Raw genomic sequence first — 25,284 nt, forward strand, 5'->3', positions numbered from 1 at the left:
TGCAGGAGCATCAGCTTTGCTATTGGTGCTGTTCATTACACACTACCATCCTGCTGGTCAGCTTCTCATGTGTATCTTATCTCCTAATACCATTGCAAGAACCTTTTGAATGCAGTAATCATGTATCATCATTTTTACACTTAGCATCTACAATGATACCCTGTTGGCATGCTTGAGAAAAGGGGAAGACCTATATTTCTCATAGAAAGAATATTTAAAATTCCAGATTATTCCTACTTAAGGGAATGGAGATGATGGGGTCTGAGTCTACACAGAGCTCCCTTGAGTGACCTTTTGGCTACTTCTCTAGGACTCCTAACTCAGAACAAAGCCAGAGAACAAAATCCCAAGTGCCAAGTTCCTCCTAATGATCCATATGGCAAAGAGCCCGAGTTTTGGGATGTACCCCTTAATTCTAGACTTCTCCCATTCAGTGAGATCAGGCCTCTTGTTCATATTTATATAAGAGAAGAGATGCAGGTTAAAATAAGTATACTGAATTATGTGTGTACACAAGTTCACTTCCTTTGCATAAAATGACACACCCCCAACAACACATTCCTTTACTGGAAGCTCCATAGCACTTGAATTAAGATTCAAAGAATCTTAATAGCATAGCATAGAAGACAGCTCCATAGGATCTTTTCCTTTAACGAAAAAAAAATTAACCTTTGCACATCAACTGAAAATTTCCCAAAGCCTAGAACCTGATTATGCCTAAACTCCATGAATTATTCATGCTGCTTCAAGTGAGAAAGATCAGATTTAATTATGTTCTGAGGGGGCATCTTCCCTAGCATTAAATGGAAAATATCCTCATTTGTCTACTGAGCTGTTTTAAGAACAGGTTATCGTGGGCTTTCTACAGAACTGTATATGCTGAGAAACAAAAGAGGGTTCACTGGATCAGCAGAAGGGAAATAAATATGAAACCAGAGAGTCTTTTCCATATCCACATGGAGACTGTTTCTATTAAACTCAGGCAAGAATGACACCAATACCAACACATGCAAACCCTAATAAATTAGCTGCACCCAATTATTAAGAAGGCAGCCTTAGGTCATAAAAACGATTTTGTGAAATTGATCTTAAATGAAAAATGTGTAATTACACTTAAAGCAGTTACAGGCTGCTAGTCAATGAAAAATTTATATTTCCCGTGGAGTTGTACCACTTTCTGTGCATATAAAATTAGTTGGATTGGGAGAACTTATATTACAATCGGAAGTGGTTCAAGAGACAGAAACATTTTTCAATATACTTTTCTAAATGATGCCACAATCTGGCCAGCTATGCACCCAATGTGCATGTTACAATTTTATTGCCTTTGGCCAAAAGCCACTGGAAGACCAAGGACTCAGAATTCTAAGCAAGAAATTCACAGTATTTTTTAAAGCCATGAAGGCATTTTTTTTCCTACATTCCTTTTGTTATTTTTTTCCTTAAGATCTGAAAGACTTAAGTTTTTAGTAAAAGCAAAAATAACCTATAGAGAAAGAATGCATATAGATGAAGAGTCATGGGATCCATCTTTGATTCATCTCTTACCCTTGCCATCCCCTTCGTATCCATTACAAATTTCTGTAGGTTCTAATTCCAAATTTATCTCAAAAGCATACAGCCCTTTCCATCTCCACTGCTGCCACTCTGGCCGAAGCCACTAGGGCACCAATTTCTTGACTGGCCTTTTTCCTTCTGCTCTTGACCCCTCTAATTTATTCATCCTACAATAGGCTGAGAGATCCTTTCAAAAATGTAATCAGATCATATTATGGCTCTCCCTCAGACCTTTCACAGGTTTTTCATCACCCATTAAATAAAACTCCTCTTGTAACCTATTAGGACTTGCTTGATCTGGCCTCTGGCCCCCTCCTTAAAAACGTCTCTTTTTATTCTTGCTCCCCCCACACCCCAAGCATGACCATCACACTGGTCTCCTTTCCATTTCTGAAGCTCTTCTACCTCCAGGGCTTTGTGCTTACCTTCAGGCATTTCTTCTGGAACACACTGTGCTTGACTTATGATATCTGAGTCTCCCGCTTATTTCCTGTAGAGTCATCATTTTATTAATTTGTTTAGTTGTTGTGGTCTGTTTTAGCCTTCAGTGAATGCAAAACTATTGAGTGAACAAAATAATATATTTCAGAAATGGTAAATTCATGAAGAAATACTTGCATACATAAGCAAACAGCTTAAGGGAAGTTCAGATTTAAGTTAACAATTCCCGGCCAGAATAGAACTAGACCCTCTCAGGGCTACAGTTTCTACTTTTTAATTGCACTAAAAATTACATTGTGTTAGCAATTTTTCATTTCTTCTCTGCTTAAAGACACTATACTAAAGAAGAAATTCATGCTACTAATAAATGTATGCAATTTTTGGCCTTTTTTATATTGAGCATTTCAAAATTTAAGTTTCACATTAATTTCACCAGAGATAGCCATTTAAAAGGCTAATCTGTTTTGTCTTTTGGTCACCCTTTAGTAATCTTATTAGGGCTTGGCTGAAATAGTCCCACGAGGTAAATATTAAACATTATTTTTAATACCAGAGGACAGAACCAAGTAGTCTATCCACAACACCTACCAACAAATCATACATAGGCTTGCCATATTTAGAAATTGAGGAGATGCAAAGAAATACAAAATAGAGTTGCACCCATAGTGGATCTTCCAACCCATCCTTGAGACAAAACAAAGATGGGAGGAGGATGGAAGAAAGAAAGAATTAGGACTCAAGAGGAAGTCACCCCTGGAGGGGGTGAGGTTGGGACAACCACATTGCCTTTACAGAATGGGAGGGCTGCAGATAGGAAAGGAGAGCAGGAAACATTACTAAAAGGGGAGACACAGTGACCCCAGGTGACAAATCCATGTACAAAGCAGTGAGTAACTTGGTCTGACTGGAGTAGAGTCAAAACTGGGGAAAGGAGCACCTGGGTGACTCAGTGGTTGAGCATCTTCTTTAGGCTCAGGGCGTGATCTTGGGTCCCAGGATTGAGTCCCACATCAGATTCCCTGCAGGGTGCCTGCTTCTCCCTCTGCCTGTGTCTCTGCCTCTCTCTGTGTGTCTCTCATGAATAAATAAATAAAACCTTAAAAAAAAGAAGAATGGGGAATTAGTTGACATGTTCAAGGTTACAAAAACAATTTAGATAAATGAGGACAAGAACTTTCTGGATTCCTGCAACTCACTTGGATCTCTGGACCATTTTACCAACAGTTAAGATCAGTGGTAGTTTGTTACATGAGCAGCTGCAGAAACAAGATGCCGGTCGTATAACCATTAGAAGAACTTCTTAGACAAAATAAAGGCTGAGAATATTCACAAGGAGAGGAATCCTAAACCATCCTTTGGAAGTAGGCCCTGGGGTCGATTTATATCTGTTCCATATCTTGTAACCATGCTACTTAGTATTTTGTAACCAAAAGAAATGTGTCCTTGCTAAATTATTTGTAATATGTCCCCTTAAGATATCAAGACTTCAAAACTTTAACAGTATCTCCTGTGGAATGTAACCATTAATCTCACACATACTAATTGGTTGTCATGGGAAACTGTATTCAAGCTCGTATCTATAAATGCCATAGAAAATTCCTTCAGTCCTTTGTTAGGAGGAAGAGCCTCAAGTCTCTGTGTCCCACTTGTTTTCCTTTGGGCCTGATTGAATTAAATAAATCAGTGGCTCTAATGCATCTTCTTTAAAAAATGGCATATGATTTTATTTTTGTCAATACACACAGACACACACACACACACACACACACACACACACTCCAGACATCAGAACAGAGGGGAGCAGAACAGAGAGAGAATTTACAAAATACTCTAGTATTTTGCAAAATACTAGAGACTGGGTAGCTTAAACAACACTTATCTCTCATGGTTCTAGAGGATGGCAAATCCAAGTCAAGGTACCAGAAGATTCAGTTCTCGAGGGCTCTCTTCCTGGCCTTCTTGCTATTCTCACGTAGCAGAGAGGGAGGTGGTGCTCTGGTCTCTTCCTTTTCTTATAAGAGCACAAATCCAATCTTCCCCCACCTCGAGTCATTATCTAAATCTAATTGTCTCCTAAGGGTCCAACCTCCAAATACTAGAGATTAGGATTTCAACATATGAATGGGGGGGGGGGGGCACAAACATTCAAGCCATACCAGCAAGCTAACCTCAGATAAATCACCCAATTCAGTCTCAGATTATTGAGCAGAAAACCATGCCATGGTTACGAATCTCAAGGGAGAACTCTAAAAGCTTTTGCCCACTGCATCTTGGTAAGAGAGTCATCAAGAAGAACACAATTCAGTCAAGCACTGGATGGAACAGTGCTTTACTTACAAAGGGAATAGACAGCATAAGATCAGCTACAATACTGGGCTCAGGGATCCCTGGGTGGTGCAGCGGTTTAGCGCCTGCCTTTGGCCCAGGGTGCGATCCTGGAGACCCGGGATCGAATCCCACGTTGGGCTCCCAGTGCATGGAGCCTGCTTCTCCCTCTGCCTGTGTCTCTGCCTCTCTCTCTCTCTGTGTGTGTGTGTGACTATCATAAATAAATTTTAAAAAAATTTTAAAAAAATTAAAAAAAAAAATACTGGGCTCAGTTCCCCATGGCCAAAAGGCTCTCCCTGAGGCCAGCATAGGGCAATCTGCCTAAGTACACCCATCTGTGCACAGTACAAAGATCCTGTCCCCTCCCCACAGAGAACAGATATTGAAAGTAGAAAGAGTTAGAAGTCTCCAGAAAAAGAAAGACAAGACACAGCTTTTGGACACAAGAGAAGTCATTTTAGGCCTCCAGCTATTTTCTGTGATCTACACCCTAACAGCTCCACTTGCCCAAACACACTTCTTATAGAATCTGCTAGGAGGTGTCAGACTTACAAAAGCCTCAGTAGTTAAGGATTTTAAGGGAGCAAAGGGAATGTAAAAGATTAACAGACGCTACCAGGCCAGGAAAGAGCCTAACCATATCAGAGACAACAAATTAGTGGTAGAAACTCCCAGTGCTGTTTCCAAAGTAAGCAAGGGCCCTGCATTCCTAACCAGTAAGAGGTCCAAGACCTCAACTGGTTTGTACCATTCTTGAAGACTACCCATAGCCCCTTCCTCTTGCCTGAGAGTTACCTCTGCTTCAATTAGAATGTTAAAGTTTCTGACCAAGGAGGAGTACAACCCTCATTAGCATAACACACTATACATATATAGGCAGATTTCCTAAGTGTGGATACACAACCTCTACATGCAATGACAAAGCTCCCCTCTCTGAATATTCCTCCTAACCCTAAATAAAAGAAACCCACTCACCCTCATTCAGGGAGCCACAGCTTTGGAAGTTATTCCTCAGGATCTTCTTATTTGTTGCAAATGAAGTTTCCTCTGTAATCTCTATCTGTAACTCACCAAGGAGCAAACTCAGGTTAGTTCAGTCACAATAGGACAGTGGAGTTGGCCAGGAGGTATATGACCCACATTCTTTAAGCAGAGACAAAAGAATATTCAATAAGCATGAAAAAGGTACTAAAGCTGGCATAGGTTGAGTGGGATCCTTATCTCTTGGTAAAAAAAAAAAAAAAAAAAAAAAGGATTTTAAGTCCAAATGTGCCACAAGTACTGATGTGCTTCAGTAGCTATGGCAGCTTCTGCTGGATCTGAGCATCGCCAGCCCCTCCTCCAGGATACATTTACCAGCAGTCCACCCCCTGCTCCTTAGTAACCATGTGCAACCAAAAGGCTGTGATCAAAACCAATTATGTCAAAGAAGATGCAACAGGACTTGGTGTTGGAGAAATACAACAGGGAGGGACACTGCGGCCCATATGAAGAAGGAGTTCGACAAGAAGTACAACCCCACCTGGTTCCGCATCATGGGAAGGAACTTTGGTGGTGATGTGACACATGAAGCCAAACACTTCATCTACTTCTACCTGGCCCAAGTGTCCATTCTTTTACTCAATTCTAGTTAAAAGCATGAACCATGTCATACACCCAATGATCCATCTGAATACAAGCACTGCAGTCCAAATTCCAAATACCAGAGACTGAAATCTTCAGCCTTGCCTCAGGAAACACCTCCATCTCTGAGCCTTTACTGAGTTGTTTTGTGCAGGGCATTCTCTGTATGAATTTGTTATGGTTATGCAATTAGCAAAACAGCTTACATTTGTATTGATTTTCTATTCCATCCTCTGCCCCATGGGTTTTTTTCTCCTTAAATTCCATTCTTTAAAAAAAAAATAAATCTGAGGCATCTGGGTGGTTCAGTGGGTTAAGCATCTGCCTTCGGCTCAGGTCATGATCCTTGGGTCCTGGGATCAAGTCCCATGGTGGGCTCCCTGCTCAGCAGGGAGTTTGCTTCTCCTTCTACCCCTCCTCCCTGCTTGTGCTCTCTCTCTCTCTCTCTCTCTCTCTCAAATAAATACATAAAATCTTTAAAACAATAACAGCAAAATAAATCTGTTGAAGTAAAAAAGAAAGAAAGGAAGTAGTCTAAGTAGTTCGAGAACCATTCTTATGTGACCAAATGGGTGACAAAAGACAGCATGCATGAGATTGCTTTCCCTAACCTAGGTCTTTGCAAACCCTGGCACCTTACTTACCTGCATAGCAGATGCACACACATGTAACATACACCCACTTTTACAAAGAAATTCTCTGGGGAAAAAACATTCAAGTACTTTCAACATACATATATTTTAAAATACCTTAAAGTGGTTTTATAAGAGCAAAATGTTTTGTTTACAAAAGTATAGTGTATTTTATACTAATGGGGGGGGGGGGGACAGGGGAAGGGAGAAGGGTATAAAATAGCCAAACCTACTGGCATTGGAGCACCTGGGTAACTCAGTCAGTTAAGCAGCTGCCTTCAGCTAAGGCCATGATCCTAGAATCCTGGGATCCAGCCTGCATTGAGCTCCACTCAGCAGGGAGTCTGCTTCTCCCTCTCCCTCAGAACCCCCCCTCCCCCACCTCTGCTCATGCTCTCAGGAGCATTCTCATGCTCTCTCTCTCTCTCTCTCTCTCTCTCAAATGAATAAATTTTAAAAATTATTGGCATCAGAAAATACTAGTACATGGTTAAGGTTGTACCAGCAAAATATTTAAATTGAAATTTTTAAGGGAATAACCTAGATGGCCTTAATCAGCTGTGTAGGCCTACAGATGGTTACTTTTACTAAAACTACAGATGGGAGGTGAAAATTCTATCTTTTTCTGTGGTGTTTTTGTAGGATGGAGATAACTTTTGACTCCATGAGGAGTGGGTGGGGTAGGAAATTGGTTCTCAAGCACCGACATATGTGATACACTAAAGATTGAAGAAACTCTTTCCCTGATCTCTTCCTGACAGGGCCAACCAAGTACAATAGAACCTTGGATAGAACATCCCAAAAAGGCAATCTATCAACTCCCAGGACTGTCTTTTTTGTTGCTTTCCATCTTTATTCACCTCTCACTTACCCATATCAATGGAGAGAAATCATTCAGTGGACTCATCATCCAAAGAGGCTAGAGGTGGAGACCAAGTACTCAAGTATAAGCAAACAGAACCAAATGAGATCCAAGGTCCTAATAGGCCAGTGGGAAAAAGAACACCTGGGAAAACCTGCTACTCATGTGTCTTTCTTTTTATAGGGTGCCAGTAGCTTTAGCTAATAGAGGGAGCCAAGAAAGTCACCAACCTGACTAGTATACTTTTCTCTCAATAAATGGAAAGAAAAGAGAGAGGTTAGGCAAAATTTGAAACACATTTTTGGGTTCCATATGTTTAGTGACAAAGAACAATAAAAGAATCATATACTTTAGCAGAGTTTGGTTGGTGAAAAAAAAATAACCACTATCATAATTCCTTTGCCAGGTTTTCCTGAACTAAGTGGTAGGTGGACTTTTAGACACTGTTTGCAGATGAGCTTATTGATAGACATTCTGGGTAGAATCCAGTATGAGAAAATGAATAAAGTAGTATGGCCTCATGGGTGATTCTTTTTAAGGGAATGTCCTCTACCTGGTGGGAAGGGGAATCAGGGACCAAGCAATGTTGTACAAACTATTTAATCTAGGACCTCATAATGAGGACTCTCAAGTGGGTGAGCTTAGGATGGTTTTTAGATGAAGTACTGCCACTGGCAACCTCATACACTATACTGCACTGGTAACTTCAACAGAGCTCATAGTTACTTCATACCCAACAGTAAGGACTCAGGATTCCTAGCACTTGGAAAGAACAGCCACATTATCCTCCTTAATAAACTCAGGTATTTTCTCAGCTTCCAAATAATTTCCTCTAAGCCAGAGGGAGAAAAGTTATTGAGAAGGGAGATGTTCCTGCCATTTCTTTTGTACAAGGTGTAGTGATTTTGGCTTATTGCTTAAGTCATTAATTTCCCATCATTTTCCAATGAGACTTTCATTTCATTAAAGGTAATAATAGTTGAGTTGACAATCTATTACTGTCCCTTTTGCCCTGAATTATTATTGCTATATTTTCCCATAGAGTATAAAAATAAAATATACACACTGCCATAGATCATCAATTCAAAGCTAGGTGCTCAAGAATTTTATTATCCAATGGAATACTCTATAGGGAGCTGTATTTCCCTTCTTGGTTATTCTAATATGCTCCAGGTGTCCAGAAAAGGGGAATTAACATGTCACTCCAAAGTTCATCTACATTACTGCTGTTTGAAATAAACACAGTGCTGGAGCAATTGAAACTCTTAAAGCTTCTCCAAGGTAGACTGGAGAAAATGTCTTTTCTCTGAGACCCTGCCAGACTCTCCTAAATAAAGCAGTCAACTGAAGACCTTACACTAGCAAAACATAAATCATTTTTTAGGGCATCGAGTACAGGAGGGTAGGAAATGTTTACTGTTTGATCTTGGGCAAGATATTTAAATTCTCTAAATCTATTTTCCCATCTTTAAAAGAGTAAGAATAATAATACCTACCCCAAAGCACTTACCCCAAGATCTGGCAGTTTAAGACAATAAACACTACTTGTTATTATCATTTTATCATTATTTCCTATGGGAAATCAGAATTGTATGAAGTTAAAGACACCTCACTGAATCTTGAACAACATGCTAAGAAGTCTGATTTCAGAAGGTAAGCAAGGAACCAGGAAAGATTTTTAAAATAGGAGTGACATGGGTACCTACGTAGTTCAGTTGGTTAAGCATCTGACTGGCTCAGGTCATGATCTCAGGTTCCTGGGATTGATCCCTATGCTCAGCTCCCCACCTAGTGGGAAGTCTGCTTCTTACTCTCCTCTCTCTGCCCCTCCCTCTGCTCATGCTCTTTCTCAAATCAATAAATAAATCATCTTAAAAAAAATAGAGGTGACATGATCATATCTGAGTCTTAGAAAGAAAACAGAACCAAACCCTGAAAAATACAAGATGACTATACTATAGATAAAGACATAAATTAAAATGGTTAATTTTTCATTTTGTCCATTTCTCAAAATGGCCCAAAGCTATTAGCATATTTCCTTCTTGGGTATAATCAACTCCTTGTCTTAAATACTATAAAGTGTCTATATTGACAATTTATTTTTTCTGCCAATGGCTATTTAATGACAGTGGCTCAAATAGGCAGGGGCTTTACCAATCTTTTAATCAGTAATCTCCTGTAATAGGCATTAGCACAATGTTATTGATTCTTAATGGTCAAGTGGCTCTCAGCCTGACTATATTTGCATGTCATTTCAGCTGGCCAAGTTATCTTAAGACACCTTAGAAAGAAAGAAATCACAGATTTAAATACATTTTTAAATGTTAATTTAAAATAGAATATGAACTGTTTTTGAAAAGGAAAATCTTCAGCAGTTTTTAACCTATCATATCATAGAAATACCTAATAAGATAATACTCAGTGTTGGAGAGCACACAGAAAAATAAGCATAACCATATATTTTGGTAAGGATATAAAATTAACTCCGTTTTTATGGAAGGTAATTTACTAATGTGTACGAAGTTTTACACACACAACCTTCAGCCCAATAATTCTACTTTTAAGAATTTGTCGGGATCCCTGGGTGGCTCAGTGGTTTAGCGCCTGCCTTTGGTCCAGGGCGCGATCCTGGAGTCCCGGGATCGAGTCCCACGTTGGGCTCCCGGCATGGAGCCTGCTTCTCCCTCCTCCTGTGTCTCTGCCTCCCTCTCTCTCTCTCTATGTCCAACATAAATAAATAAATCTTTTTTAAAAAGAAGAAAAAAAAAGAATTTGTCCTCAGTAAGTAAGCACAAATAGGCACATAGATTTAGCTATCATGATGTTAATTATTAATTATAATACTAACAACACAGAACTATCTGAATATCTACAAAGAAATAATAAGATAAACCAAACTGACCCACAGACCAAGTCTAACCCATGAGCTAAAAATAGATTCAACATTTTTAATGATTGAAATAAATCAAAAGAAAATATTTCAGAACACATAAGAAGCATAGGAAATTTAAGTTTCTTTTTTTTTTTAATTTATTTCTTATTGGTGTTCAATTTACCAACATACAGAATAACCCCCAGGAAAATTTAAGTTTCAATGTCCATAAATAAAGTTTTACTGGAACACAGTCACAATCACACTTACTAACATGTTTGTTTGCACTATAACAACAGTTGGGTAAATGCAACAGACTTTATGGACCCCAAAGGCTAAAATATTTACTGTCTTGTTCTTTGCATAAAAAATTTGCCAACCTCTTGGTTAAATAAACCATGGTCTAATCATAGCATAAATTTACACAGCTATTTAAAATGGTATAGAAGATTATTCACTAGCTTGCAAGAATGCTTAAGGAAATAAGACTATACAAGAGTGCATCAAGTTATGACCACATTCTCATTAACTTTAATAATATATGAAATAGAAAAATGACTGAAAGGCTATGTATTGAAATATTAGTGGCTTTTATCTCTGGATATGGGATTACAGAGTTTTTTAAGAAACTTACCCATACTGTTTACATTTTCTAAAAAAGCATATCTTTTAACAAAATCATATTGTGGCAGACAGACTCTAAAAAAGCCCCAATTACCCCCTGGTAATCACACTTGTGTAATCCCCTCCCATTTAGTGTGAACATGACCTGTGACTTGCTTCTAAACAATAAGAGATGACAAAAGTTGTTACTCCCATGATTAAGTTTCAGAAGTTACATTTTTCTTGCTAACAGACTCGATTGCCTTCTTACCTTGCACACTTTGATTAACCAAAGAGCCACATTAGGGAGACCCATGTGGCCAGGAACTGAGTGTGGTCTCTGGTCAATAGCTAACAGCCAATTAGAAACTGAGGCTCTCAGTCCAACAGACTGCAGGAACTAAACCTTGCCAACAACTGCATGACTTTGGAAGCAGATTTTCCAATCAAGCTATCAGATGAGATCCTAGCCTTGGCTGACACCTTGCTGGCAAACTCATTAGAGACCATAAAGCAAAAGATCTAATTAATCCATGCCCAGATTCCACACCCACAGAAATTGTGAGTTAATAAATACATATTGTTTCTAGGCCCTAAATATGTGGTAATTTGTTATGCATCAATACATAACATAAAAGTTATATTGAATAATATATAAAGAAGAAAACAGCAACTAAATAATTTCAATTTTTTTAGATGGCATATATGACATTAGAAAAGAGGACAGAACAAATTAATGGGTCAGCCAAATTCAGCCCTTTAGATAAAATTAAGGCACCAGTCAGCAAGTGTGTGGGCTGCCCCAGATCCTATAGCTATTCATGTTTGGACACAAAAGATCCTGGACAGAAGTTCTGACTCTTCAAATCACCCCTGGATATACTATATAGTATCTAGGTTCCACAAGAAATGGTAATTTGATTCCCAGCACTCTCTAGAGTTCTGCACCCACCTTTTCCCTTCCAAACCCCTCCAAAGCCCCCCATTTGAAAAATATTAAAATAAAAACTTCCACCATATAATAATTGCTCTGAAATTGCAGCCACCACTAATATCTAGATCTTTCTAAGGCTCATATCATACAAAAAGAATAAAATAAGCATGCCCTCTTACCTTTTTTACTAAAAGCAAGTTATTCATTTTCACCTTGATCAACAGGATAATTACATGTGTAAATCTCTCATTCTGACCCCAAAATTGTCTTTAAATAAATTTCATGCAATTTTTATGTCTAACAAGCCATTACGTTTTTATTACTGAAGTAGTAATAGCAGTTTATTAGATTTTTTAAATGCCCTACTGATCACTGAAGGTCTTTTTCTTTCCTCAAGTAGCTCTTAAATGACAAAAGTCATTGTCCATCATGATTACTGGGTATTAGTCACAGGTCATAAATATTCCTTATTTCTTGCAGTGGATCTTTAGAGGATTAAAATAGGACAAAATAAATAAACTGCCCCCTGAACCAGTTAAAAGCATCTTGTTTATTTTTTTAAAGTTTGGTTGATTGATTTTTTACTGTTTTTAATTTAAATTCAATTAAATAACATATAATGTATTATTAGTTTCAAAGGTAGAGGTCAGTGATTCATCAGTCTTATATAATACTGAGTGTTCATTATACCATGTGCCCTCCTTAATGTCCATCACCCAGTTGCCCCATCCACTCACCCACTTCCCCTGGACTAAACCTGTTTCCCAGAGTTCAGTGTCTCTATGGTTTGCCTCCCTCTTTGATTTTGTCTTCCTTCATTTTTCCTTCCCTTCCCTATGTTTTTGTTTTGTTTCTTAAATTCTACCTATGAGGTCATATGGTATTTGTTTTTCTCTGACTTACCTCACTTAGCATAATACCCTCTAGTTTCATCCACATCATTGCAAATGGCAAGATTTCAATAAACATCTGGGCTCTTTCCATAGTGTGGCTATTGTGGACATTGCTGCTATAAACACTGGGGTGCAGGTGCCCCTTCAGACCACTATGTTTATTTCTTTGGGGTAAATACCTAGTAGGTAAATACCTAGTAGTGCACTTGCAGGGTTGTAGGGTAGCTCTATTTTCAACTTTTTGAAACCTCCATACTGTTTCCCAGAGTGGCTGCACCAACTTGCATTCTCACCAAGTGTAAGACAGTTCCCCTTTTTCTACATTCTCACCAACATTTGTTTCCTGACTTGTTAAATTTTAGCCTTTCTGACTGGTGTGATGTGATATTTCATTGTGGTTTTGACTTGTATTTCCCTGATGCCAAGTGATGTTGAGCATTTTTTCATGTGTCTGTTAGCCATTTGTACAATTTGGAGAAATGTCTATTCATGTCTTCTGCCCATTTCCTGATTGGATTATTTGTTCTTTGGGTATTAAGTTTGATAAGTTTTTTTTTTATATATAGATTTTGGATACTAGCCCTTTATCTGATAAGACATTAGCAAATATCATCTCCCATTCAAGGTTTTGCATCTCACAATCGACACAAAAGTCAGTATCCTTTGGTTTTCAACTGTTTCCTTTGCTGTGCAAAAGCTTTTTTTTTTTTTTAAGATTTTATTTATTTATTCATGAGAGACACAGAGAGAGCGAGAGAGGCAGAGACATAGGCAGAGGGAGAAGTAGGCTCCCCACAGGGAGCACAATGTGGGACTCGATCCCGGGACCCCAGGATCACACCCTGAGCCAAAGGCAGAGGCTCAACCGCTGAGCCACCCAGGCATCCCCAAAAGCCTATTATCTTGATGAACACCCAATATTCACTTTTGCCTTTGTTTCCCTTGCCTTTAGAGATGTGTCTAGCCAGACGTTGCTGTAGCCAATGGCACAGAGATTGCTGCCTGTGTTCTCTAGGATTTTTGATGGATTCCTGTCCCACATTTAGGTCTTTCATCCATTTTGAGTCTATTTTTGTGTATGGTGTGAGGGCATGGTCCAGTTTCATTGTTCTGCATGTTGCTGTTCAATTTTTCTACCATTTGTTGAAGAGACTTTTTTCCATTAGATAGTCTTTCCTGCTTTGTTGAAGATTAGTTGGCCATAGAGTTGAGGGTCCATTTCTGGGTTCTCTATTCTGTTTCATTGATCTGTGTGTCTGTTTTTGTGTCAGTACCATACTGCCTTGATGATTACAGCTTTGTAATATAGCTTGAAGTCCAGAATTGTGATGCCACCAGCTTTGGTTTTCTTTTTCAACACTGCTTTGGCTATTTAGGGTCTTTTCTAGTTCCATACAAATTTTAAGATAGTTTGTTCCAGGTCTATGAAAAAAGTTGATGGTATTTTTATAGGAATTCCATTAAATGTATAGATTGCTCTAGGTAGCATAGACATTTTAACAGTATTTGTTCTTCCAGTTCATGAGCATGGAACGTTTTTCCATTTCTTTGTATCTTCCTCAATTTCTTCCATGAGTGTTCGATAGTTTTCTGAGTACAGATCCTTTGCCTCTTTGGTTAGGTTTTTTCCTAAGTATCTTACGGTTTTTGGGTGCAATTTTAAATGGGATTGACTCCTTAATTTCTCTTTCTTCTGTCTCATTGTTAATGTAAAGAGATGCAACTGATTTCCGTGCATTGATTTTATATCCTGCCACTTTGATAAATTCCTGTATGAGTTTTAGCAATTTTGGGGAGGAGTCTTTTGGGTTTTCCACACAAAGTATCATGTCATCTGCAAAGAGTGAGAGTGACTTCTTTGCTGATTCAGATGCCTTTTATTTCTTTTTGTTGTCTGACTGCTGAGGCTAGGACTTCTAGTACGATGTTAAAAAAGAGTGGTGAGAGGTGACATCCCTGTCATGTTCCTGATTTTAACTCTCAGTTTTTCTCCATTGAGAATGATTATTTGCTATGGGCTTTTCATATATGATAGAAGCATCTTGTTTAGATTTATAAATATTCTGAAGCAATAGTCAAAAGATTGTAAAGATCAGCATTATTTGCATTTTTTTCAAACAAAAACAAGAGTTTAATTCTGATCTTGCATTGCCCAAGAAACCATACTACCAAAGTTGAATGAGCAAAAATTCCTTCTGCTGAGATTTCCCTCTGTCTGAATCACACTGAAAATATTTATGGTTACTCTTGTTATAGTAAAACTATTCTCACATCCATTTCTCCTAAAGTAAAACCTCAATTTTAAAGGACTTCTCAGTAATTTGGAGAGTTTGCGATGCAAATTATTTTAGGAGCTTCTGCAGATGAAGAGCTAAAGACTGAGAATGAAAGCTCAAATTGGCTGCAAGGATCAATAATAATCTCAAGAGAAGTTGGTCTAAGGGAAATCATGAAAAAAAACAGATATATTACTCCTTTAGCTCACAGATATGACATCTGTGAATTCTTTTGAAACACCTTGGAGGTTTCCTTTATTTTTGTCTGTTTTCTGCCCTGTATTGGCCTCTCTGAACACCACAGCCACTATGGCATGAAGATGATAGAAGTATTCTCTTCCTTTTCTCTAATCTCCCAATACTTCATTCTAACTCCTATCACATGAGCTTTCATCATCTTTGCATGTGCATATCTCTTTCCTGCTAAGTAATTTAATGCTATCTATCTTCCTTTATCAACTTCCTAAAGCCTTGCACCAAGTAGGCCCTTTAAAAAGGAAGACCTATAGATTTTTTTAAAGAGACTAAAAGATATATTAACTGACTGCAATGTATGGAATTTAATTGGATCTTGATACAAAAAAATAAGTTGTTAAAAAAACTAAGATGAGGGAAAGCTGAACACTGGATTTTGGACAATATTAAGGAATTGTTAGATGGGATATGTGCTTATGCTGTTTAAAAAGAGCACTTGTTTATATCTGTATACAAAGATGAAAGAAATGAAATGAAGTCTGGAATTTCCTTCTAACTAGTTGGGAAAATGGGTTGGGGCTATAATGAAACAATCTTCATTCTGGATTGAGCTGGGTGATGGGTACTTGGTGTTAAGTACTGTTGCTTTAAAAATTACTCGTTTAGTGGATTGAGACAATGACAGCATGTATTTTGCTCACAAATCTGCAAAATGGGTAAATTGGGGGGGTTCCTCAAATCCATTTGTATCTGCTGGGGTAGCTCAAAAGTTGAAGGTTGGGATCATCTGAGGACTTATTAACTTATATGGCTAGTGATTGATACTGGCTGTTGGCTGAAATTTTTGCTGAACAACTACATATGGCCCTCTGTGTGTGGATTTGTCTTCCTCACAATATAGGGCAAGGTTCCAAGGTTGAGAGGAGAGAGGAAGAGAGAGCATGGGACAAAAGCTATAATGTCTTATGACCTAGCCTCTTGTTATCACTTCTAACACATTCTGCTGGTTAGAAGCAAGTCACTAAGGCCAATCCATATTCAAACTCCTCTTCTTGATAGGCGTAATGTCTAAGAATTTAGAGTTCATTCTGTGACCAAAAATTATTTCTATTCTTCCCACATGCAAATCACACTCTCCCTCTTCGAAAGCCCAAAGACTTGTCTATTATGACAACAGGCTCAGGCTTGAAGGTAAGTATATCACCATATAAATCAGGCTATAGATAAGGTTTCTCAAAGAGTTCCTCAAATTCAGTTCCTGGAGTCTGAAGTGAAGATGATGACAAAGGATTGAAGAACAACTTCAATTAGAATTCCTCTTGGTCTGAAGTCTTGTGAACTACAGAGACAAGTTATCTGACCCTCATAAACCCAATATACAATAGTTACAAGGGGATAATTACCATTTAAAAAGGAGAAAAGTCAGAGGCTCACGAAAGTCACTAATCCATAGCTATTATGACACCATTCAGGCATATGTTGCCAATTCTTTAATTAGGAATCAGTTATATTCTTGGGAGTATGGATTCTCTCCTTCATAAAGGCAAGGAGAAAACTGACAAAAATAGAATCAACTTTTTCAAAACTGTGGACATTAAGCAAAATCTTGTAGGATGGGGTGGTCTAACATAGGGGGAAAAAAAGGAAAAGAAAACAATGAATAGAAACTGTCCCTTAAAAAGCCAGATGTTGGGCAGTCCGGGTGGTTCAGTGGGTTAGGGCTGCCTTCAGCCCAGGGTGTGATCCTGGAGACCTGGGATTGAGTCCCGCGTCGGTCTCCCTGCATGAAGCCTGCTTCTCCCTCTGCCAGTGTCTCTGCCAATCTCTCTCTCTCTCTCTGTGTCTCTCTCATGAATGAATAAATAAAATCTTAAAAAAAAAAAGCCAGATGTTGGACTTACTAAATAAAATTTTTTAAAGATTTTATTGTTTATTTATTTTAGAGAGAGAGCATGCAAGTGGGGAAGACGAGCAAAAGAAAAGGGAGAGGGAGAGAATCCCAAACAGACTACATGCTAAGCCTGATGCAGGGCTCAATCTCCCAACACTGAGATCATAACTTGAGCTGAAGCCAAGAGCCACACACTCAGCTGACTGAGCCACCCAGGCACCCCTAAAACTTTTAAATAATCATTCTAAATGTGGTCAAAGAACTAAAGAAAACCATGGCTAAAAAACTAAAGTATAATAAACACTGTCTCACCAAATAAGGAATATTTTAAAGAGAAAGTAATCTAAAAAAGAGCCAAATAGAAATTCTGAATTGAGAAAAATAACAATGAAACGAAAAACTCACTGGAAGGGTTCAACAGCAGATTTGAACAGGCAGAAAAAACATGAATTAAAAAAAAAAAAAGAAAAAGAGAAAGAAAAGAATTGAATCGAGATTGGCCTGAGAAACAGAAAGAAAAAATGAAGAAAAATGAACAGAGCCTCAGACAGGTGGGGCACCATTAAGCACATCAAATACATGTTATATTAGTCTGCTGCTGTAACGAAGTACCACAAATTGAGTGGCTCAGACAACAGAATTTATTGTCTTGCAGGTCAGGAGGCTAGAAATCTGGGATCAAGTTATAAGTAGGGTTTGTTTGAGGGAAGTGAGAGAAGGCTCCAATCAAGATCTCTCTCCTTGGTATTGTAGATGGCTGTGTTCCCTCTATGTCTCTTCACATTGTCATCTCTCAGTGCATGTCTGTCTCTATGTCCTTATGGCCCCTTTTTATAAGGACTCCAGTCATATTGAATTAAGGCTTACCCTACTGCTTTAACTTACTATATCTGTAAAAATCCTACTCCAAATAAAGGCAGATTCTCAGGTATTAGGAGTTAGAACTTCAACATGTGAATTTCAGGAGGACACGACTCAGCCTATAATGCATAATAGGACCCCTAGGAAAAGAGGAAAGAGAAAAGGGGGCAGAAGGATATTTCAAGAAATAATGGCCAAAACCTCCCCAATTTAATAAAAAACATTAATCTACACATCCAGGAAGCTCAATAAACTTCAAGTAAGATAAATTCAAAAAGATTCATACCTGGACACATCATAATCAAGCTATTCAAGGATGAAAACAAAGAGAAAATCTTGAAAACAGAAGAGAAGACATTCATCATATACAAGGGATCCTCAATAGTATTAAGAGCTGATTTCTCATCAGAAACCATGGAACCATAAGGCAGGGGAATGACTTATTCAAATTGCTGGAGATAGATAACTGTAAACCAAGAATTCTAACTCTAGCAAAATTATCTGTTTTTGAAGGAGAAATTAAGGCATTCCAAGTAAGCACAAACTAAGAGAAACTGTGGTAGGAGATTTTTCCTTCAAGAAACACTACAGGGAATCCTTCAGCCTGAAATGAATCCACACAAAGAAATAAGAGCACTGGGAAAGGTACATAGGTAAATATAAAAGACAGCACTGATGCATTTTTTAATTATATTTTCTTTCATTTGATTTTAAAACAACTGGATCAACATTAATTACATATCTACAATGAGAAGCACACAGTGTATAAGACTGAATTTGTATGACAATAATAGCCCAAAGGGGGAAGGAGTGGAGCTACATAGGACAGTAAGGTTTTAGTATAGTATTGAGATTAAATTGGTATTAATCTGAGCTAGCTTGTAATAGATTATGGTGTTCATTGTAATCTCTAGGACAACCACTGAGAGAGAGAGTTGCCCTCCCTTCTTGGAGTGCATTTGGGAGAGGCAGGCACTCTCAGGGAACAAGAGCTGGCAAGTGACACTGAGCTGCCCCGTTCACTAGCATATGAGCAAAGACACCTGCTGAAAGCAACTACCCTGGATGCTGGCTTTTTGCTGTGCTGTGCTTTGCTATAAACCCCTAGTTACTTTTCTGGCAGAAATTGGTACCATCCATAGTGCAGCAAGACCCTCCCCAAGAGGATCAGTGCAGGTCCATGCCATGCCAGGTCCTTAAAATTTGGAGTTTTGAGACCTAGCCACACGCCTGAGATAAAACCCAGGAGCACTGCACTACTGGTGGGCAGACAGCTGACACAGACAGGGTGAAGGCAAGGATCTGAAGAAGCCTGGGACAAAGAAAGGAGATCGTTTGCTCTTCTGTGAGGGCTTCCTGAACAGCAGCCAGCATGAACTCCCCTCTCCATTTTTCACTCCTCTCATCAGTGCAGTTGGACTTCAGTGAGTGGCAAAGTGCCCACAGTGGAGGCTTGAGCTGCTAACACCAAGCCCCTACCCCCCTCCACTATGCAGGTGTCTTTTTTATTAATGCACAGAAGACCAGCACAAATCCCCTGTACCCACCAGGTCTACTGATCATAGAGTGCTGCAAAGCTTTAGCTCTACTGGAAATAATACCAGGCAAAGTCTTTCCTAACCTACAAAAGACAGATATCTAGACAAAATGCCAGATGGAGGAATTCATCCCGAAAGAAAGAACAAGAAGAGATCACAGGCAGAGAGCTAAACAAGATAGATATAATATGCCTGAACCAGAATTTATTTTTTTTTAAAGATTTTTATTCATTCGAGACACACAGAGAGAGAGAGGCAGAGACATAGGCAGAGAGAGAAGCAGGCTCCATACAGGGAGCCCGATCTGGGTCTCGATCCCGGGACTCCAGGATCACGCCCTAGGCCAAAGGCAGGCGCTAAACCTCTGAGCCACTTAGGGATCCCTGCCTGAATCAGAATTTAAAACAATCATAAGGATACTAGCTGAGCTTGAGAAAAGCATAGAAGAAACTAAATTCTACCATAAAGATAGAAGACCTAAAAACTAGTCAGGCCAAAATAAAAATGTTGTAACTGTGATGCAAAACTGACTGAATATAATGACCACAGGATGGAAGAAACAGAGGAATAAGCGATACAGAAGATAAAATTATGGGAAATAATTTTAACTGAAAAGAAGATGGAAAGAAAATATTGGATCACGAATGTAGGCTCAGGGAACTCAGAAACTTCATAAAACATAATAACATTCATACCTTAGGGGGAAGGGGCAAAAGGCTTATTTGAATAAATTATACCTGAAAACTTCCCTAACCTGGAGAAAGAAACAGACATTAAAATCCAGAAGGCACAGAGAACTCCCATCAAAATCAATAAAAGCCAGCCACACCAAGACATAGCCTAGTAAAATTTGCAAAATACAGAGATAAGGAAAGGATCCTGAAAGCAACAAGGAAAAGAAATCCCTAACTTCTAAGGGAAGACAAATAAGGTTAGCAACAATGTCTCCACAGAAACTGTGCAGGCCAGAAGAAAGTGGCATGATATATTCAAAGTGCTAAATGAGAAAAATATGCAGCCAAGAATACTTTATTCAGCAAAGCTGTCATTCAAAATAGAAAGAGTTTTCCAGACAAGGGCGCCTGGGTGGCACAGTTGGTTAACCTTCTGACTCTTGATTTAAGCTTAGGTCATGATCTCAGGGTTGTGAGATCAAGCCCCACATCAGGCTTGTGCTGGCTGTGGGTGGGGAGCCTGCTTAAGATTCTCTCCCTCTCCCTCTGCCTCTCCCTACTACTCCCTCCAGGGGGGAAAAAATCCCAAACAAAAACTAAAGGAGTTCATGACCACTCCAGAAACAATGACTTTACAGGTAATATAACAGCACTAAATTCATATCTGTCAATAATCACTTGAATGTAAATGGAATGAATGCTCCAATCAGAAGATATAGGTTATCAGATGGATTTAAAAATAAATAAACAAGACCCTGCTATATGCTGGACTCATTTTAGACCTAAGACACCTCCAAGGTGAAAGTGAGAGGATGGAGAGGATGATCTATCATGCTAATGGATGTGAAAAGAAAGCCAGAGTAGCTACACTTACATCAGACAAACTAGATTTTTAAACCAAAAACTACAACAAAAGATGAAGGAGGGCACTATATCATAATAAAAGGGTCTATCCATCAAGAAGATCTAATGATTATACATATTTATGCCTCGGATCTGGGAGCAGCCAACTATATAAATCAATTAATAACAAAAAAACTCAGTATCTGGGTGGCTCAGTGGTTGAGCATCTGCCTTTGGCTCAGGTCATGATCCCAGGGTCCTGGGATCAAGTCCTGCATCAGGCTCCCTGCGGTGAGCCTACTTCTCCCTCTGCCTATGTCTCTGCCTCTGTGTCTCTCATGAATAAATAAAATCTTTAAAGAAAAAGAAAAGAACAACCCTATGATGCAGCAATTGCACTACTACATATTTACCCAAAGGACAGAAAAATACTGATTTGAAGGGATACACAAACTCCGATGTTTACAGCAGCATTATCAACAATAGCTGAACTATGGAAAGAGCCCAAATGTTCACTGACTGATGGATATGTACTATTCCAAACTTAGATAGATAGATACATAGATAGATATGGATATGTACTATTCCAAACTAAGATAGATATATAGATAGATAGATGATAGATAGATAGATAGATAGATAGATAGATAGATAGATCTAACCTATCTTTGGAATAGTACTCAGACATCAAAAAGAGTGAAATCTTGCCATTTGCAATAACATGGATAAAACTAGAGTGTATTACACTAAGTGAAATAAGTCAGCAAGAGAAAGACAAATACTATATGATTTTATTCGTATGTGGAATTTAAAAAATAAAACAGATGAACATACAGGAAGGGGGAGAAAAAAGAGGGATTTTCTAACAAAGATTGCTAAGATAACTGGATAATCACATAGAAATTGGGTCCATTCCTCCCACCAATATGAAAAGACGTTCCATCTTGCTCATTGGAGAAATCCAAGCTAAAACTATACTAAGGTATATTTGTCACCCACGACTGGCAAATAGGTAAACATTTGATGACTCTATAGACACTCAAACATTAACGGCACATACGATTTGCCTATGCAGAAGAAATTGGCAGTATCTAGCAAACTCACATGCATTTACCCTTTGACCTAGTAATTCCCATTCGAGGAACCTTCCAATGATAAACTGGTAAAAATACAAACAGCATAAATTTATTCAATGAAGCACCATTTGTAATAGCACAAAACAAGAAATAATTCCAATATCCATCAGTAGAGGAAAGACTGAATAAACTTTGGTGTATCAGCACAGTTGCTATAAAAATATAAAGGCTATCCTCATTTCTTTTTATTATTAATATTCAGATTATACTACTTGAAAAACAGCAAGATGGAAAAAGCTGTGTATACTATTCTTTTGCCTATCTTAGGAAGGGGGCTTTGAAAATATATGCTTACATTTAAAATGAATTTTCAAACAAGCTATAAATTATTTTTTAAAAATCTTTTCTTATGGGAGAGGGAGGAAATACAATGAACAGAAGACAGAAGTCACATTTCTTTGAATATACTTTTTTCTGTACATTTAACTTTAAATCATGTAAATATTTCTAAGGCAAAATTACATTTTAAAAATTCCTAAAAGACAAAATAAAAATAAAACACATGATCCTTTGCACTCAAGTAAGTTGGAAACATAGCAATTTGTACACCTATTGTGACATATACCTAAATAACAAAAAGAATTGGGGCAGATAGAATTTTTAAACTGTTTACACTAATATTACTGATGGTAGTTTAGAAATTGCTATTCTGAAACTATTGTATTAATCTTGTATAAAATAAATGGGTAACTGTAGTGTCATTGAGAAGTAGGATATTCGGCATATAAGAAAGGAAATATATGACGCCTGGGTGGCTCAGTGGTTCAGCATCTGCCTTCAGCCCAGGGCGTGATCCTGGAGTCCCAGGATCGAGTCCCATGTCAGGCTCCCTGCAGGGAGCCTGCTTCTCCCTCTGCCCGTGTGTCTGCCTTTCTCTCTCTGTGTCTCTCATGAAGAAAGGAAATATATATAGTTGTAAGATCACTGAAGTTGAATTTTTAAAATGTATTCTTGAATTTGAATTATCAATATAAAGAACATGAACAGAATGTATACTTCTTAGCTCTGCTCACTGAACAGTGATCAAACCAGTAGAAAGGAACACCCCTAATGCCAAGATTACTCTGTGTGTGCATGTGCATGAGTGTGTGCACATAACACATACTGAAGTCTATACAATACCATTTCCAAAGAAACAAAGGTCTTTGGGAAAACGGCCAATTCCAGGTCCGAGGAAAGAAATGTACAAGATAAAACTGGAATATCTTATTATCAGAAAGAAAAAAAAAAAAAGCTATCAAAGACCACTTAAATACTAGCTAAAGATGGAACAATTTGAACTGCAATTTAAGGGTAATAGCTGCAATGGATTAGAACATATCAAAAGTCCACGCTTATATTAATATTAAAAAAAGGACTTAGTGATCATCTTTAAAGGATATTGGAGAATCGATTATTGAAAAGAAAGTTTTGAGGCAATGTATTACACAGGAATATATAACTAATACAATAAAAAACAGCATGGGGTTAAATGACAGCAAAGGGTTATAATCAGCAAAATCCAAACTGTGGAAAAGTCTATGGGAAAATAACCTGTCTTCAACCAAAGAATTTCAGTGAAAAAAGAATCACATCACAGTGATATTTTTGGATATTTAAGCAAACCATTTAAAAAGTCATAGTACAATTAAAAACATGTAAATACTGACAGGATATTTGATATTAAAAAATCACTGGGTTTTTTAGGAAGGTGTAATGATCGTATTATAGTTATGTTTTTAAAAGGGAGTCCTTGACTTCTAGAGATACATACTAAAATATTAATAGATGATACATTTGGAATTTGCTTCAAAATAGCTATGGGAGAGAAGGAACTGGTGGGGAAAAGGAAATAAGAGTGGGCATGAGTTGGTCATTATTAAAGCTGAGTGATGGGAACATGGAAGTTCATTATACAATTCTCTATTTTTCTCTATGCTTGAAATTTTCCATAATAAAAGGATAAAAAAGAGTAAGTTTGCACTTGCATCAACATGCACAAATACCACACCATGACATTTAAAAGTGGGCTTAATAAAACCAAATAATTACAAAGCAAGATGAAGACCATAAGAATTTGAATGTTTTCTGTAAAACAAAGTAAATACTTTTAAGTGTCAAAATGGAAGTATAGAGTACACATTGCTAATTAATGCATCTAATTATGGAACTACTCCAGCTTGGAATTGATATATTTGGCACATACTTTTTGATCCAATATTCTGTAATAAGCTCATAAGTATTATGCCTTCTTTTTAATTGTTTGATTCAAATCATAGTCATATTTAGTCACCAGATGGACTTTCTTCTTCACCTATTCCATCATGTTAGAAAAAGAGTGTAAATTAGCACCTTATAATGACTCATGATAGACTTTTATCATCCACATAGGAAAGCAGTGAAGAGAAGGTTATGCTAACCATTTGATAGTAAAAGAGACATAAACAGATGCTACTCACAAGTCTCAGCGCGCCAATGGCAATTACCACCTGTTCTGCTTCATCTATTAGTGCTATGCATGAGAAAGAAACCAAGAGACAGGAAAACCATACAGACACAAGTCTTTACTGCAACAATAGTATTTTAAATTTCTTCATTAAAAATAGATAGCATACATAATTATAGTAGAGTTCATGAAAAAGATAAGCAACTACAGGACTATCTGGGTTGAAACCAGATGACTAATGCAGGTTTACAATGGTCTCTCCTCCACTCTCCTCTCCAAGTAGCTGAGAGGGATTATTTGCTTTATGCAGATGTGCTAGGAAAATAATCAACCCAGAAATTTCTCATTATTTCTCACTCTTACCAATTCATAATTTGTGATAACTCATGGCTTGAGCTTGGCCACAGGTATCATTAACATGACAAACAAAAGGCTTGATCGGGTACAAAACTGTAACAGTGGCTTGATTTTATCTATGGGAGGAAAAAAACATCCTCAAACATGTGTACAGATTTTTTAAAAGCCTGAGAGAAAGAAAATATTCTAATATATAGGTTAACGTTAATATTGGGTCCAGATGATAAGACTATGGCTCTATCTCCCTTCTTCCCTCTTCTTTCTAGTTTTAAAATGTCTTTTTCTTTTAAAGTGAAACAACTAAATGTGCTACTATTGTTATTACTGCGTAAGAATTTTTTTT

At 37.9% G+C, this 25,284-nt stretch overlaps 2 pseudogenes; one reads left to right on the top strand and one right to left on the bottom strand.

Moving 5' to 3' along the window:
- The window catches only part of LOC112672174 (60S ribosomal protein L17-like), a 46,932-nt pseudogene extending 25,268 nt beyond the window's left edge, over positions 1-21,664 (bottom strand).
- Positions 5,713-5,960, top strand: LOC118350139 (dynein light chain 1, cytoplasmic-like; annotated as a pseudogene).
- Positions 21,665-25,284: the final 3,620 nt, after the last annotated feature.

The sequence above is a fragment of the Canis lupus genome, chromosome 10 (assembly GCF_003254725.2).
Source record: "Canis lupus dingo isolate Sandy chromosome 10, ASM325472v2, whole genome shotgun sequence".
In the NCBI taxonomy this organism is placed as follows: domain Eukaryota; kingdom Metazoa; phylum Chordata; class Mammalia; order Carnivora; family Canidae; genus Canis; species Canis lupus.